General features: G+C 42.4%; 1 protein-coding gene across 1 annotated transcript in view; it reads left to right on the top strand.

Moving 5' to 3' along the window:
- Window positions 1-14573: 14573 nt before the first annotated feature.
- IL6ST (interleukin 6 cytokine family signal transducer) overlaps window positions 14574-16643 on the top strand; it is a 50567-nt gene continuing 48497 nt past the window's right edge. Inside the window, exon 1 of the mRNA XM_007195601.2 lies at window positions 14574-14814. The gene's annotated coding sequence lies outside the window, so the exon portion shown is untranslated. The remainder of the gene's footprint in view (window positions 14815-16643) is intronic.

The raw sequence follows: 16643 nt of genomic DNA, 5'->3' as shown, positions 1-16643 counted from the left end.
GAGCAGGGAATATATTGCCTGACTGTTGGAGGTGACTCTAGGAACTGTAAAGCAGAGACATGCAAACCTGGCACTGTTTAGCTGCTGGATCAAGCCATCCAGAAGCTCATCCAACCTCTGGACTATGTGTGCGGAAGCCATTTCTGTTTCAACTAGCTGAAAGCATCCTTACACACTAGTGCTCATTCCCACTTTTCTTGAACCTACCTTGGCACTATACCTTCTCCTACAATGCTATCCTTTCTTACATTTCTCCCTTCAATCCCCACTCCTTTTCATGTAGTCAAATTCCATCCCTCCTTCAAAGTCCAATTCACTCCCTCCTTCATAAAGGTCATCCTGACTGCTCTACTCCAAATTGTCTCCTCCTCTTTAGAATTCACTTACTTTCTGAGCTACTGATCTGTTTTCACCATATACTACCTTCTACTGCTTTCTCTTATGTCTAAGTACCTTATCGTGTGTAAATACCTGGCACCTGGCTTTGTGGGTGGCATCCCAGCAATGCTCAGGAAATATTTCCTATAGATGGTGATTCCCTTGGTCCATGGAGATAGGAGTTGGTGTGCTACCAGTTGCTGCCGCTGTTAGCAACTGTTCCCCATCCCCAGCTCACAGACGTTCCTTGGCTATGACCACCACACCAAACCCTGCCTTAATTACAACTCTAATCCTGCTGTGGCCTAAAACTAGAGTTAGACAACTTTATGACATTTATTAGCTGGAATCTCCAAGAGCAAACAGACACAGGTTACCAGATAAATGCTTGGTCACCCTCACAGGACGGGCCATTACCGCACTGAGGCAGGTCTATGCGGTGAGTAGGAAATGGAGTTTCTACATCATCATTAGCACCCAATACCCTTCTCTGCATTTGCTTTCTTCAGAAACAGGATCCCACCATTGGGGTTGTGTTTGACGGCAGAAAGCTAAGGGTGTGAGGAGGCACGTGAGACAGAGACCACTTGGGCTTCTGAGACAGTATAGCTTAGTGTTTGAGGATGTGGGTTTCAGAATCAGACTACCTGGATTTGACTCTTGGTGAAGACCGCTGTCTACTTATAATCTTGGGCAAGTTATTTGTCTTCTCTGACTCTCAGTTTCCTCATTTGTAAAATGCGGATAATAATCATACCTATCTCATTTTCTGACATGAGAAATAAATAAGATCATATATGTCAAATACTTGGCATCATGCCTGACACACAGTAAGCACTCAGTAGGTAGCAGTTACTGTTAGGTGCCCAACCTCTCTGTCGCTCAGTGCTGGCTTCCCTCCTCCCTGTGGCTGTAGGAGGTGAAGGGCCTAATACTTCCCTGTTCACGGGCAAGGCAGTGAATGAGCGTGAAGAGGGAAAACTGGAGTCTCAAGTGCGGCTAGGCTAGCGAGAGCAGGCTTGGCCCCGGCTTTCTGCTGGCAGCTGTGGTTTAGCATCTGAATGCAAAAACTACCAATATCCTCCTCTGCACCACACTTCCCACCACCACCTCCCCACCCACCAGCCTATCACAGCAAGTCACACACAAAGCAAGGAAGTTCTGCAGCTAATAGTAACTCCCTACATCTCCCTAGTGCTTTATGGTCTTTCTTTCATTTGGCCCTCGTACCATCCCTGTGCAGTACCCAGGGGCAGCCTTTGTTAGTCTCACATTGCCCATTAGGAAAGTGAAATTTGGAGTGATTACGCGCCTTGCCAAAGGCTGCATAGTCAGGAAGTTACAGAGCCAGGACTCAGAGATGTTCTGACCCCAACTTACTCATCTGCCCATCCTCTTCACAGTCCACATGCCCTGTGCGTAGAATGAGGTTTTCCAAAGGAAAGCATAATGTGTATTTCTACATGTAAGATTATTTTAGCCCAATTGTAGAATAGTAAAAATCTTCTCACCTTCCTCTCCAGGATCCTTTGCTGAATGTTCTTCGTTGCCGCGTACGGTTCCCAAGAAAAAGAAGGGACACATCTGTCTTTCAGTTAGTTATCCGAAAAGTATTTATTGTTATGCCTTAACCCTGAGCAGTAACCAAATCCTATTTAACTTGAGTGTTTGCCCAAATCTGTACCTCTTATGTTTATTCAAACCAAAGTTTCCATATTTGACTATGTACAGTGATTCTTTTCCTTCCCTTCACATTCAAGGAAGGAACCTGACATGTTTGGAAAGATTTGGAGAGCTGGGGTCACAACACTGTGAATTCACTGTAACAAGGAAGATTCCAAGCACTTGTTAGAAGTAGAGAATCTTAACAGTGTGAATTGCGTTAAGCTAGCAACTCTGGGTTAGGACAACTAATTCTTGTGCAGAAGTTTTGTTTTCAAATTGACTAGCAACTAAAGATGTGGCCATCAATGAGACAATCAGTCTTTGTCTCTGAGTCATCCATACACACTAAGTGGTGGAAAGAGTCTGGGCTTCAGTGCCTTACAGACCTGGCTTACAGTCCTGGCTCGGACATTTACCAGCTCTGTGCCCTTGAGTAAGTTCCCTAGCCTCTCTGAGCTTTGATTTCATCTGTAAAATGGGAGACTAATACCAACTCTCCAGACTGGTGGAAAGATTAAGTTATCTTAAGGAGAATACCTGGCACATAATGCGTGATTAATAAATGGTGGGTATAATTTCTCATCCTAAGCAATTAACAAGAATTATACCATGGCAATGTTTTCTAAACAATATCCTTACAGATAATACAATTTATGATATCAGAACAATCTCTCTCTGACCTCTATCAGGCTCAGCCAGTTACTCAAAAACCTCAGTTATTTACAGACAAAAGACTGTATCTCCATGTAATGGGATCACTTGAGGGTTTAATGTCAGACCCAGGCTGCTCCACGTTGTTCGGTCCTATGTCACACTTACTTGGGACAGTGGTAAGAGCCTGGGACTGTGCTTTGTCATCCCAATTCTGCCATTAATTATTTATTTGAACCAGGGACAATTAGAGGCAGAGCAGGTCCCAATTTTCTCATCTGTAAAATATGAAGGTTGGATGTACAAATTTCTGGGGTATCTACCAATTCTCAGAAGTTATTCTGGAATCTGGAAAGAATCCTGCCTTGACTACTTGACAAGTGGGGAGCTAGAACTAGAAAGGTCAAAAAAATCTACCCCATCATTACCAAGGGCACCAATTAAATAAATTGCTGTGTGTGTGTCTGTGTGTAAAATAGGGGTAGATATTTATGTTTGTTTTTGTAAAATGGAGACTAGTACCAACATTTATGTTTTTGTTGTTATTTTGAGACCCCAAGCCACAGATCTCTATTAAGCTATGACAGTTTACTCGTCAATCTGTAAGTCTTTGCATGATTAAACTTAATAGTAATAATAATCATGACAATAATAACATACCTTAACATTTATAAAGTATTTTTCCACATAAATCAACTTTACATATACTATCTTATTTAGATTTCATAATAACTTGGTTTATTTTAAATAATCTTTATTGGAGTATAGTTGACTTACAATGTGCTAGTTTCAGGTGTACAACAAAGTGAATCAGAGAGATATATATATATCCCTCCATTCTTTTTCAGATTCTTTTCCCATATAGGTTATTACAGAATATTGAGTTCCCTGTGCTATACAGTGGGTCCTTATTAGTTATTTATTTTACATACAGTAGTGTGTATATGTTAATCCCAATCTCCTAATTTATCACTTCCCCCACATTTCCCCTTTGGTAACCATAAGTTTGATTTCGAGATCTGTGAGTCAGTTTCTGTTTTGTAAATAAGTCCATTTGTATCATTTTTTATTAGATTCCACATATAAGTGATACCATATGATATTTGTCTTTCTCTGTCTGACTTACTTCACTTAGTATGATAATCTCTAGGTCCATCCATGTTGCTGCAAATGGCATTATTTCATTCTTTTTTATGGCTGAGTAAAATTCCATTGTATATATGTACCACAACTTCTTTATCCATTCATCTGTTGATGGACATTTAGGTTGCTTCCATGTCTTGGCTATTGTAAATAGTGCTGCAGTGAACACTGGGGTGCCTGTATCTTTTTGAATTATGGTTTTCTCAGGATATATGCCCAGGAGTGGGATTGCTGGATCATATGGTAGTTCTATTTTTTGTTTTTTAAGGAACCTCTATACTGTTCTTCATAATGGTCATAATAACTTGGTTTTGTTTTCGTTTTTAATATTTATTTATTTATTTGGCTGCGCCGGGTCTTAGTTGCGGCATGCGGGATCTTCGTTGCTGCGTGCGGGATCTTTTAGTTGCGGCATGCAAACTCTTAGTTGCGGCATGTGGGATCTAGTTCCCTGACCAGGGATTGAACCCGGGCCCCCTGCATTGGGAGCATGGATTCTTAGCCACTGGACCACCAGGGAAGTTCACCTAATAACTTGTTGAAAAAGATTATATTCCCATTTTACAGATGAGGAAATGGAGGTTCAGGTGAGACAAGTAACCTGCCTAAAGTTACTAGAGCTGAGAAGTGGTAGAGTTATCTGGTCTTCTGTCTCCTCTCCAGTGACTCTTCTCAGACCCATAATCATAAACACCAAATCATTACCAATTGCACATCATGTAAAAGGTGTTTGCCTGCCTCTATTCACCTAACTGGTTGCTTCCATCAAGGCCCAGCAGAACAGAAATCAGAGCCAACAGCTACCTACCCCTTGGCCAGTGCCTTGCACCATCACATAATGTGATCACTGTGAATTTCACTTAGAGACTAACACACAAAACGTCAAGTCATCTGAGGGCACAAAATAGCAATTAATAATTCTCTGTATTTGTATGGTTCCCTCTCTTCTAGAATGTTAGCTTTACAAATGCTATCATATAATTTCCCCCCAGGCAGTTTTAATGATGTGACCTGTTTCCTTATGTGTGAAAGGCTCAGGAAGAAAACCGGAACTCATTACTTGCCTCAAAGAAGAAAATATTTTGCTTGGCACAATGTTGACTGTTAATCCACAGATTCAACCTAACTATTCTATTTAGAAAAAGCACAAATGAGTTTGGACCCACAAATTCAGGATCTAAAATATTCTGGCCAAATCCTAGCGAAATTGGCCCTCTTACAAGTGAAAATTCCAACCAAAAATGAAAAACACCTCGCACAGAGGCGATATTGTATATCTTCAGAGATTGATGCCAGGGCCACGCTGAAGGTTTTCAAAGTCATACAATGGCAGCTCCTTCCACCCATAATGTGCCATTATTCTAATTAATTTCTTCCCACTGTTTGGTCTTTTTACCCAAGCTAGAAAGCTTCTCAGGTCATGAAGGAGTATGTGTTGGTGTCTACAGTTTTTCTGTCGGGGGATGGTGGTGATAGGGTAAAGTAGGCCAAATACTGGTTGAGCCTACACTCTCCTCACCCTCTCCCCTCACAAACCAAACCCCGAGAGCCATGCAGAGAGGGGCCTGAGGCTTAGCTGTAGAAGAAGCAAGAGTAGTTGGGAGCAGTCAGGCAGCTGCCTCCTTCTGAGACAATACCCTGGCTAACTTGAAGTTACCATACCCTCCAGCTACATCTACTGTCAGTATCTATATCGATGGACTCTATTTGAAGATTTCATTGAGCTAATAAAAGCAAGATGAGTGTAGTTAGTAAAATGAGCTTTTAACAACATGGGAAATTGCTTACGCCATAATGGTAGATGAAGAAACAAAACAAAAAGTATATGCAAGTAAAAAACATTCTTAGAAAATATGAATACTTCTAGACCGTAGGAGCATGGGTGCCATGGAAACCTGCCATTTCCTGCCCAGTGTACATTCTCCCTCCATGAAATAATTCCCTGTATTTGCTTTAGGGAACCACCCTCTCATTCTCAGACATGTGTCTGGTGTGAACCACAGAGGTGGCACCCAATGAACTGAAGCTAATCAGCTTAGCTCATTCCCTTTGCCATGGTTTGTGTGTGGACATGTAACCTAATTAGAGCCAATGAGACATGAAGAAATGTTTGCTAGAGCTTTGGGGAAAGGCAAGCTTTCACTTTTCCCCTATTAAAATGGTGTGGTAATGTTAAGTTTCAAACTTCTGCAGGTATTTTGTCACCACAGAATGGAAACATGGTAATGACGCAGGTGACCACTGAGTAGAGCCCAAGGCTCCAGCCATACTGTGGGAACAGAGTAGAGAGATAGAGAGAAGACACATCCTTGGTGGCATCATTTGAGTTATTGGATCAAAGTTTTCCTGGAGCCTCTGGACTTCTCAGAAGTAGTATTGGGTTATTCTGTCACTTAGCATAAGGAGCCCTAGCTGATACAGAAATTGAGACTGACTGTACATATTTTAAATTATAAAAATAACTTTATACACTATAATTTATAAATAGCTGTTTTCAGAGTGTTTAAGAGTCTTGGGATTCAAGTCCCAAATTTTTCACACATAATAATCCTTACTCATAGAAATTACCGCCATGACATTCCTGATTTGGAGGGAACAACATGACAGAGCTTTGTGGGTAGAAAAGACTTTTCTCCAAAGCCTCTTTCATTACATTTTGATAAGCACAAAATAATGAAAATCATTAGAAGACATTTGTGAGACATGTGGTGAGGTGACAATGTAGCATCATTAAAGAATATGACTTTCAGCAATAAAGACTTAGGTTTCAGTCCCCATGAACAGATTTCTAGCTGTGTGACCTCAGCCAGTTGCTTAAACCCTCAGAGCTTTTGCTTCCCCATATATAAAATGGGAATGACAACACTTTCCACATTGCAAAGATTAATTGGGATATAAAATACCTAATACAGTGAGTTCCTGTCACAAAGCTACACTCAAGAAAATGGTTGCTGTTATGACTACCCTTGTTATTCGGGCATCGAAAATTTGTCTCTGAGCAGTTAGAGAAAGCAGCACAACGTATTCCTACCTAGAAAAAAAATCATTTTATCTTTTTTTTTTTTTAAATCAAAATCACAGACTAAATGGTTTTGAATAGTTTTCTGCATTTGAGCTTGGGTTCTTTAGCCCATCTGCAGTGAGACGCTAGAGAGATTTAAAGACATACTCAGCTTCCTTCCCACCTCCTACCATTACAGGTAAACACACGGGAGCTATTGCTCATTCTTTCATTTCTTGTTCTGCCTTCATGCATGCAGAAAAAGGCTGTATATGGAAAAACATCCACGATAATGATGTTAAGAGGTAAGAGGGTGTAGGAGAAAGGAAGGCATGAAGAAAGAGCCAAGGTGGGAGAGACATGTAGCGGTGACCTTCCCTCCCACAGCTACACAACGCAGAACTGAGCTAGCCACCAAAAGAAGTTCAGTGCCAGGTAGCTTTTTTAGTTTTTCCCTTTATTTACCACAGTAGAGAGTGTGGGCCACCTTGAATGTCACTGGGAAATTTTCTACATGACCTATGAGGCTCAGCTCCCAAGTCAATCAACCCCTGGGAAAATATCCAGTTCTAAGCTCTGGCCCCAGGTACTTGAAAGCAAGTTTTCATCTAGTTGATCTCTCCCTTCTCACTACCCACATGGCAGAAATCCGACTAAAGAAGTAGACACTCTTCATTCCGATTTGGGGTTTCTTACCTATGACTGTCTTGGCCAATCTGAGAAGAGGGAGCATAGATTTGGAAGCAAAAAACTTTATTCTGGTATATCGAGATATTTTAGTATTCACTCCAAATTATGCTTTTTCTCTCTGCATTCCCCTATTTACTAACTTACCCCTATTGCTTTAGAAAAATTAGCACAGCATTAGCAGAGAATAAAGGTGTCAAACTCTTCCAAGTTCAGAAGCCTTGGTCCAGGTATACGACAGAGATTTGGGAAGAGTGTTTGCTGACCAGTTTTAATTGTCCCTTCTGCTAACATCAACCTCCCACCCACCCCCACCTCCAGACTAGATAGAGACTTTCCAAGTTGAGGAGCACAAAAGGGGATAAATGAGGGTAAGCAAGAGAACTTGAGGTACTGAAGCTGTAAGAAAAGGTCCTCCACCATGCCCCTTACCTTGAGGTTAGATCTAAGGTGGGGAAAGATGATGAAGGCTCATGATGATGTTGGGGATCTGTTACCATGTGAAATCCTGGCAGGCAGATGTTTCTTAGCCCACAATATCATGACAGTAGTAAGTAAGTTAAAGATGGCCACATAGAGTGCCATAGGTAAGGAAAGCCTGAGGCAGCCCCTCTGAATCTCTAGCAGCCCCAGAGAGGCATAGGCAAAGAGAAGAGCAAGAGGCTACATAGTCAAGACAATGAGTCGTGAAAGTGGGAAGTGGCATGGAATGTATATCCAGAGTCCAGGTGGGCCAAAGGCATCTCCATAGGTGCCTAATGTGGCAGTGATGACACCTAAGAGCCACATAAGGCTATTGTTCATCTCAACAGATGCCAGGGCATGTCAAGACTGAGGACAGAAGCTCTCTCCTAATGACCCAGAAGTTAGCTCACTCTGGAAAAAAGGAAGTAGAGGAGATCACCTGGAATCATTTGCATTCATTTTTTAAAAATTAATTAATTAATTTGTTTTTGGCTGCATTGGGTCTTCATTGCTGCACATGGGTATTCTCTACTTGCAGCGAGTGGGGGCTACTCTTCGTTGAGGTGCATGGGCTTTTCATTGTGGTGGCTTCTCCTGTTGTGGAGCATGGGCTCTAGGCATGCGGGCTTCAGTAGTTGCAGCACGCAGGCTCAGTAGTTGCGGCGCACGGGCTTAGTTGCTCCGTGGCATGTGGGATCTTCCCAGGCCAGGGCTCGAACCTGTGTCCCCTGCATTGGCAGGTGGATTCTTAACCACTGTGCCCCCAGGAAAGTCCCTCATTTGCATTCTTTTGCTGTGAGTTTCTCAGGGCCTAGAGCAGGGAGAAGTCAGAAAAGACTTCTGGAAAGAGGACATAACCCCTAAGACACTGAAGAAAGGTGATCAAGTTAAATGAAGAAAATGAAGAAGGCGATAATAGGCCAAGAGAACAGCATAAGCTCTTTCTTTGGCATGGAAGCAGGAAACAGTATACTGGAGGCTGGCCCAGGAACCATTAGCAAATTGGTAATGTGACAGCCAGGAGTTAGAGGTTATATTAGAGATAAGGCTGGAGAAGTGAGTAGAGGTCAGGTGAAGGAGGATTTTTATGACATACAAAAGGGGCTAAGGTGATAGGAAGGCATTGACAGACCTTCAAAGAATAAGATGGTCAGATTTTCAGCATTGTGCATGATGGATTTGAGGGTTTCATTCTGGTTATTTATTGCTCCTTAACAAAACTTAGTGACTTAAAACAACAAACATTTTACTATATCTCACAATTTCGTGGGTCAGGAATTTGAGCAGGGCTCAGCGAGGCAATTCTTCTGCTCTCTGTAGCCCTGATTGGCATCACAGTAGTATTCACCTGGCAGCTGATACAGTCTGGAAGTTTTAAGATGGCTTTATTTACACGCCTGGTGCCGGGACAGCGGGGCCACTGTCCCTCTCCATGTCGCCTCAGCCGTCTCACATGGTCTAACAAGGTAGTGGGACTTCTTACACGAGAGCTCAGGACTTCTAGAGACCAAGGCAAAAGCTCCTCTTAAGGGCTAGTCCCCCCAACTGGCATAGTGTTACTTTTTCTGTACTCTATTTAATAATCAGTGCAGCACTCAAGCCTACCCAAGTTAAAGAGGAGGGGAAATAGACCTCATCTTCCACAGAGGAGTATTAAAGAATTTGTGGCCATCTTTAATCCACCACAAGGTCCGAGGACAGGACGTAAGATTGGAGGTAGAGATAAGCACAGAGTTCTTACTATCCCCAGTTCCTGAAGTATTCATGCAGGAGCACTCCCAGAATGCTCTTACATAGAATGCTCTATGACTTTACTATAATTGCTGGTTTATTTATCTCTCTCTTTCTCTCATTAGACTTTGAGGGAAGAACAACACGTGAGTCTTGTTTAGATCCAAATCTCAGTGTCTGGCACATAGCTGATACTCAATAAATGTTTATGGAAAAAAAATAAACTGAATAAATTGGAATGGTTGAGATCCCCTTAATTCCTGGGTCTTCAGGACACCAGAGCAGCCTCCTGTTTGATATAATTTCCTTCACCAGATACAGATCTTCTTATTGACTTAAGAACTGCTTGATTTGAATGTGTAAAAATAACATTCATTATGAACATTTACATGGATAGCTTTCAACTTTTGCCTGCTGTATTAGTGTTCTATGCTGCAGAACTTAGCATCTTAAAACAACACACATTTATCTCAGTTTCTGTGGGTCAGGATTCTGAGCACAGCTTGACTGGATTCCCTGCTTTGGAGTAAAGACAGTCTCTTCCACAAGTGGTGTTGGGAAAGTTGGACAGCCACATGTAAAGCAATGAAGTCAGAACACAGCCTCACACCATACACAAAAATAAACTCAAAATGCCTTAAAGACTTAAATAAAAATATTACTGAAGAATAATATATATTCAGAAAAATGAGTATGCTAAAAGAGTACAACTTGAAAATTTTTTACAAGCTGAACACAGCCACATAACTTGCATCTAGATCAAGAACCAGAACATGACCAGAACCTCAAAAAGCCCCTCCTCCTCCCTTCTAGTTACTGGAAGGCCACTTATAGTTACTGGTGACCATTATTCAGACTTATAAGACCACAGTTTTATGACTATCATTTTAAAATTGAGAAGTTAGCAGAAACTTTACTCCATTGTATATTTTTGCTTCCTTCGTGGAAGATTAATTGACCATAGGTGTGTGGATCTATTTCTGGGCTATTCTGTTCCAGTGATCCATATGTCTGTTTTTGTGCCAATACCACAATGTTTTTGATTACTGTAGTTTTGTATTCAGTAGTATTTTCGAAACAGAGTCATAATGTTGCTAAGTTTTGTTGCTATGAAATGCATTTTTCCTGTTTTCTAGCTTGGAAATTTAGTTACAACTTGATTTAAGTTCATATTTCATTCCAAACTTATTTTATTAAGTGGATTATAATGTGCCTTAAGCTGCTTCATTTTTTTGAAACATATACTGAATTAATTACTTTTAATTCTGTTCAGTGAATTAGACATTATTAGGTTACAAAGATTTTAACACATACAGAAAAGCTGTCCCCAACTCTTTGAGTTAATATTTAATTTTTAAAATTTTCTAAGGTATTTTATGCTAATAATGAAAAATATAAAACTAGGGGACTGAACCTGGTAAAGGCAGGACCAAGAACTTAGGAGGAAATGTTTTAAAAGAATAAGATTGTTCTTCCTCTTAGAGGAAAAGAGGACACTCACAAACGATGGTCTTGGTTTTTCCAGGGAATAATGAAACAAGGTTCTGCACTAAGAATAAATGTTGGGATAGAGTTGCTAGTTCAAGAAAAAGGGAAATAGTTAGGAAATAACATTGACAAGGTAAACATGGCTGAAGGTCAAGGGAATTAAAGACACTAGTGAGAGTGCAGCTAAAATGGTTGATAAAAGGGTTCTCAGAGTTTAGGAAGATAAAAGAAGGTGGGAAAAAACTGATAAACTAGGAGAACAAAGATCGGAGGTCACACTGAGGACAAACTACAGACTCAGTGGGAGTAAGTAAGAGAGGTAGAGGGTAGGTGGCTGTGGGTAGAGAGGGAAACTCACAAGCCCAAGTTTTGCAGATGGAGTAATTTCATCTGATGACTGGCTTCAAGGTGTGGCTATATCTGTGGGCTCCTGATATCAGAGTGAAGCTGAAGGTGACTGAAAAAGAGAAGGATGAGAAATCGTGAGGTCAGTGTGCTAACTGAGTCATTATCATTGATGCTGAAATCATTAGGTTGATGCAGGACAGGAGGATAATTCAAGGCTGACACAGAGTTTCAGAAACACAACTGGGCACAGGCAAGGAAGTAAATGGCCATCCTGGTCAGGGCCAGATTTATGCAAATAGCAAGGCAGGCAGAGTTTGTCTTCGACATTTATCACCTTTGTTCTGTAGCATTTTCCCCTAACTTTGTTCATTTTCTCTTGAGTAACCTCAGTGTCCTCTTGTTGCCCTCTCACTGTACAGGTTCCCCCTCTGCTGCTGACACATCTAAAATCCCGAATAAGTCCCAAAGCACAAATGGAAAGTTCTCAATTGATATGTCACTTTTCCCCACTTATCTCTGCATTTTGACAGGGCGTGCTAATGACAAATCCTTATCCTGAAAGTGGTTGTTTCAGGACCAGTACCCTACAGAGGTATCTGCAGAGTCATCTAATTCCAGCCAAGGAGAGATGGAATCTTGCTGTCCTGAAAAATCTTTCTCCAATATTGATTCATTGGTTTTTTAATAAATTTATTTATTTATTTATTTATTTATTTATTTTTGGCTGTGTTGGGTCTTCATTGCTGTGCGCGGGCTTTCTCTACTTGCAGGGAGCAGGGGCTACTCTTCATGTGGTGTGCGGACTTCTCATTGGGTGGCTTCTCTTGTTGCAGAGCACAGGCTCTAGGTGCGCAGGCTTCAGTAGTTGTTGCAGATATGCTCAGTAGTTGTGGCTTGTAGGCTCTAGAGCACAGGCTCAGTAGTTGTGGCGCACGGGCTTTGTTGTTCCGCGGCATGTGGGATCTTCCCGGACCAGGGCTCAAACCCATGTCCCCTGCACTGGCAGGCAGATTCTTAACCACTGCACCACCAGGGAAGCCCTTGTTTCTTTGTTTTAACCTAGACTTTAACCATTCTCCACAAAATGTGAGTTTCTTACGGGTTAGTATTAGCCAATGCAAAGATATCCACAAAAGAACTAACTCAGTCCTTTGCTTTCCTGACCAGTGCACAAGGCAGGCTAGTGTGCTGTGAGATATTGTTCCCCTCTATCTTCTCCCTATGCCAGAGAAGAATCATCATTTTCAATATACACTGCAATACAAAAAGGTCGAGAAAGCACATTCAATAATGATAACAGCTGACATTTATTGAGCACCTACTATGTGCCAAGCACTTCATGTATTTTAATTCATTTAACCCTCGTAGCAATCCTGTTAGGTTGCTACCATTATTCTCATTTGGTTTATGAGAAATCTGAGAAGACCTGCCCAAGTTCATAGACATGGGAAATGGCAGCACCAGGATTCAAACTCAGGCAATTTGGAAACAGAAGGTACATTTAACCTCTATACATTGTCCCTAAATAAATGTCCAATAGAGCTAAATAAAACTTTTAACAACTTTTTTTATTTTAATTTTTCAAAGTATAGTTGATTTACAATGTTGTGTTAGTTTCAGGTGTACAGCAAAGTGATTCAGCTATATGTATTCTTTTTCAGGTATTTTCCTGTATAGGTTATTACAAAATATTGAGTATAGTTCCCTGTGCTATACAGTAGGTCCTTGTGGGTTATCTATTGTATATACAGGTAGTAGTGTGTATATGTTAATCCCAAACTCCTAATTTATCTCCTCCCCAATTTAACATTTTATAAGTTTGTTTTAAAAACCTCCATAAATGGCAGAGCTACAATACAATCCAGTCACTCTCTACAGGTTAGATAACACGATGACAGGCAGCAGCAAGAGTCGAACACAGTGGAGCTTTGTCTCTCCTGCAGCACCAACCCCAAGCTTGCCTGGGACTCCTTTAGCACTAGACACGTAGCAGGCCCACTTTTCCGTGTCATTTAAAAATTATCTGATCAACTAAGAGATGGTAATTTGGTCTGTGCTTTACTCTATCTGAATCCCCAATATAATGAAGAACCTTATAATTGTCTGTTAACTTATGGGTATAATTTGTTCAGGTCCATTAAACCATTATTGCCCTCCTATAGTCTGCCATTCTTCCACAAAAGGTCCTGGCCTTGGGTGTGTTTCTTTACACACACACACACACACACACACACACACACACGCTTATCTTTTAAGCTTCTCATCTTGCTTTGGAAAAAAAACTGTATCAAAGTGAGCCTGAAGGTTCATTTTCCGGACCACGAGCGGGGAAGAAGGGGTTTTAACGAAATTGGTTTTTACTCGGTATTTTTGTCACAGATTGGGAGGTACAAACCGCAAGAAAAACTAGTTTCTTGGCGTGTCACCAACTCTGGGGTTCATTGATCAATCACACCCAAACTCATTTACTAACTTAAAAATATATATCGTGGCAAGGTTCGTTTACATAAGACTTGGACCGAAGCCGCCACAATCTGCGGTAATCTCGTGTGGAGTCATGGCCACCGAGCCCTTCACTTTCCCTCAGGAGCTCCCACGCCTCCCCGGTCCCCAAGGACACCCGGCTGTCCCTAGCGGCTCTGAGTACCCTGGGGAAGGCCTCGAAGGGAGGCCGAAGAGGCCGCGGCAAGAAGGGAGGACGGCAGGCGCGGGCAGCACCCGGACTTCAGTTCACGACCCCGTTATTCCACGGAAAAATGGAACATTCCGCTCCTTCCGCCCGCAAAGGGGAGGTGGGGAGAACCCTTCGATCTCGCCTGGGAGCGGCGACGCGGACGCAGCGACCCGAATCCGGGACGCCGGGAACCGCATTACGGGAATCGCAGCCGCTCGGAGAGCCTCCCCGTCGCCTTCGGGCAGCCGCTGAGCCAATGCCGGCGCGCGTCGGGTCTCGCGGGCGCCAATCAGCTTACAGATCCCAAGTCCGGGGGCGGGGCGTTACAGGGCGCCGCGGGGCGGGGTCAGGGGGCGCGTCGCCCCGCCGCGGGAGGAGGGCCGCGTGCCGCGTCTGCGGGAAGGAACCGGGAGTGACCCGAGGCCCGGGCGAGGAACCTACAGGCCCGCGGAGCCCCGTGGGGAACGCACGGACGCAGCTGAGCTGGGGGCCGCGGCTGCCGGCCGACGGGCCCGGCCCAGCCTGGCGCCGAGGGGGACGTGCACTGTGGACACGCGGAGGAGCGAGTCGCCGCGCCCTTTAGGTGAGGAGGGGCCGTGGTCGAGTTGAAGGGCCGTGTAGCCGGAGGGGGAGGGCTGCGTCGGGGCGGGCCCGGGGACCTGGCACTCGAGGGGGCCCCCCTTCTCCGGGAGAGGGGCGCCCCGATAGCGCGCGCCCCAAACTTCTTGTTATCCCAGCCTGGAAATCCCCACATTCCTTCCTCTCCCTGTTCCCACACCTCCGAATTTGATCTCCACAACTTTATCACCTAGATTTAAGTGCAAGCCTCACTTCCAACACCACACACACACACACACACACACACACAGAGACACACACACACACACACACACACACACACACACGCCCTTCTGGACCATACCTCTTTTTGGTTACCAAATCCCCACTTTTTCCCCAGTCCTTTCCATCTCCCCTTAAATTCCAGTAGTCCCGCACTTGACCCTTCATTTTCAACTCGGAGGTGAATTTTCTTTCCCCAAAGCCATCTTTTCATACTTAAAGGGTAACGTTTCAACGTTTCTGAAAGTTACACCATACTTATACAATTTCCAAGCTAATGTCTCTTTTCTTCTTTTGATCGCTTACATGGCCTGGCCCTAGTGAACCCCGCATACCACTGTATCGTAAAGGCGCCGAATTCTGTCTTTTTAAATTCTCTCACCCCCTCCCCCAAGTTTAAAGATTATTCCAAGTAGCAAGGTTCTGTTTTTCAGTATTTTTTCAAACTGAAAAAAATATCACAGCTTAAAAATAAGACCTGCCACTTTTGTTCTTTTCTTTTTTTCTTCAGAAGGAAACCCATTTCGGTTTAATTTGTGTAGTATTGGGCATTTCAGCGATTATACTGCTTTAAAATAATTACTTGTTAGAATGCCAGGATGAATATTCTAAAAGATTGGAGTGTTTGGTTTAGTCAGTGCTGTAAACAAACCCTTTAGACTGTGTGACTGCCAGCTTCAAGTTGGAACAACTCTTAATTTGAAATTACTCAGATCATCATATGAGCTATTCGCCATTATCACAATTTCTTAAATTCATGTTAATTCCTATTTGGAAGTATTTTTTAACTGTAAGCTGGAATACTACAATGTTAGAACCAACTTGCTATTAAGTTAAATTGTGCTTTCCAAATATTCTCTTTGGGGACGATCTTGAACACTTGTGTTTAATCACAAGTGGAAGAAAAAAATTGCAGGATGGAGAAAGTGTCAGAAAAGGAGGATAAATTTTGTAGTACAATTTTTCTTTCATCCCAATTCCATATTATTGACAACACTTGTTTAATTTTCTTATAGGTAATTTAGAATATTATAAACACACAGCTAATTTAATACATTTTCTTAGGTAATGAAAAATGTGTTCAGTTATTTACGAATTGCCGTGTTTTCAGTTTATTTTAAATGTTTCCAAGGGAATTTGCATTTCAGTTAAACATTAGGGTGGATGTCGATTATCATATACCTGTGAAGTAGGTGTTACAATACCCACTTTATAGAGAAGGAAACTGAAGCTCAGGGTCCCTGTGACACCTAGATCTATGTAATTGCAAATCCTGTACTCTCAATCAGTCACTGTGTCATGTTAACACATTTCTTATAGAGGATCCACTGCTACAATTTGGTTTGGGAACTTAAGAACTCCCCAAAACTCTTCTGTAGGGAGGGTTTTTTTCTTCCAGAAGCTATTTCAGAGCAGCTTATTTTAATGGGAGTCAGAATTCCCTGGCGCTAATACATTTGCAGCTTGGCTCTTAGAGAAGCATGGAATGTTCTCACAGTCTTCTCCATTTCTTTGCAAAGACATTTTGATCAGAGCTGAAGTTTCTACTGAGCTTTATTGTTTTACATAACA

Source organism: Balaenoptera acutorostrata, chromosome 2, assembly GCF_949987535.1.
Source record: "Balaenoptera acutorostrata chromosome 2, mBalAcu1.1, whole genome shotgun sequence".
Lineage (NCBI taxonomy): Eukaryota > Metazoa > Chordata > Mammalia > Artiodactyla > Balaenopteridae > Balaenoptera > Balaenoptera acutorostrata.
This window is presented reverse-complemented; position numbering and strand designations above follow the sequence as displayed.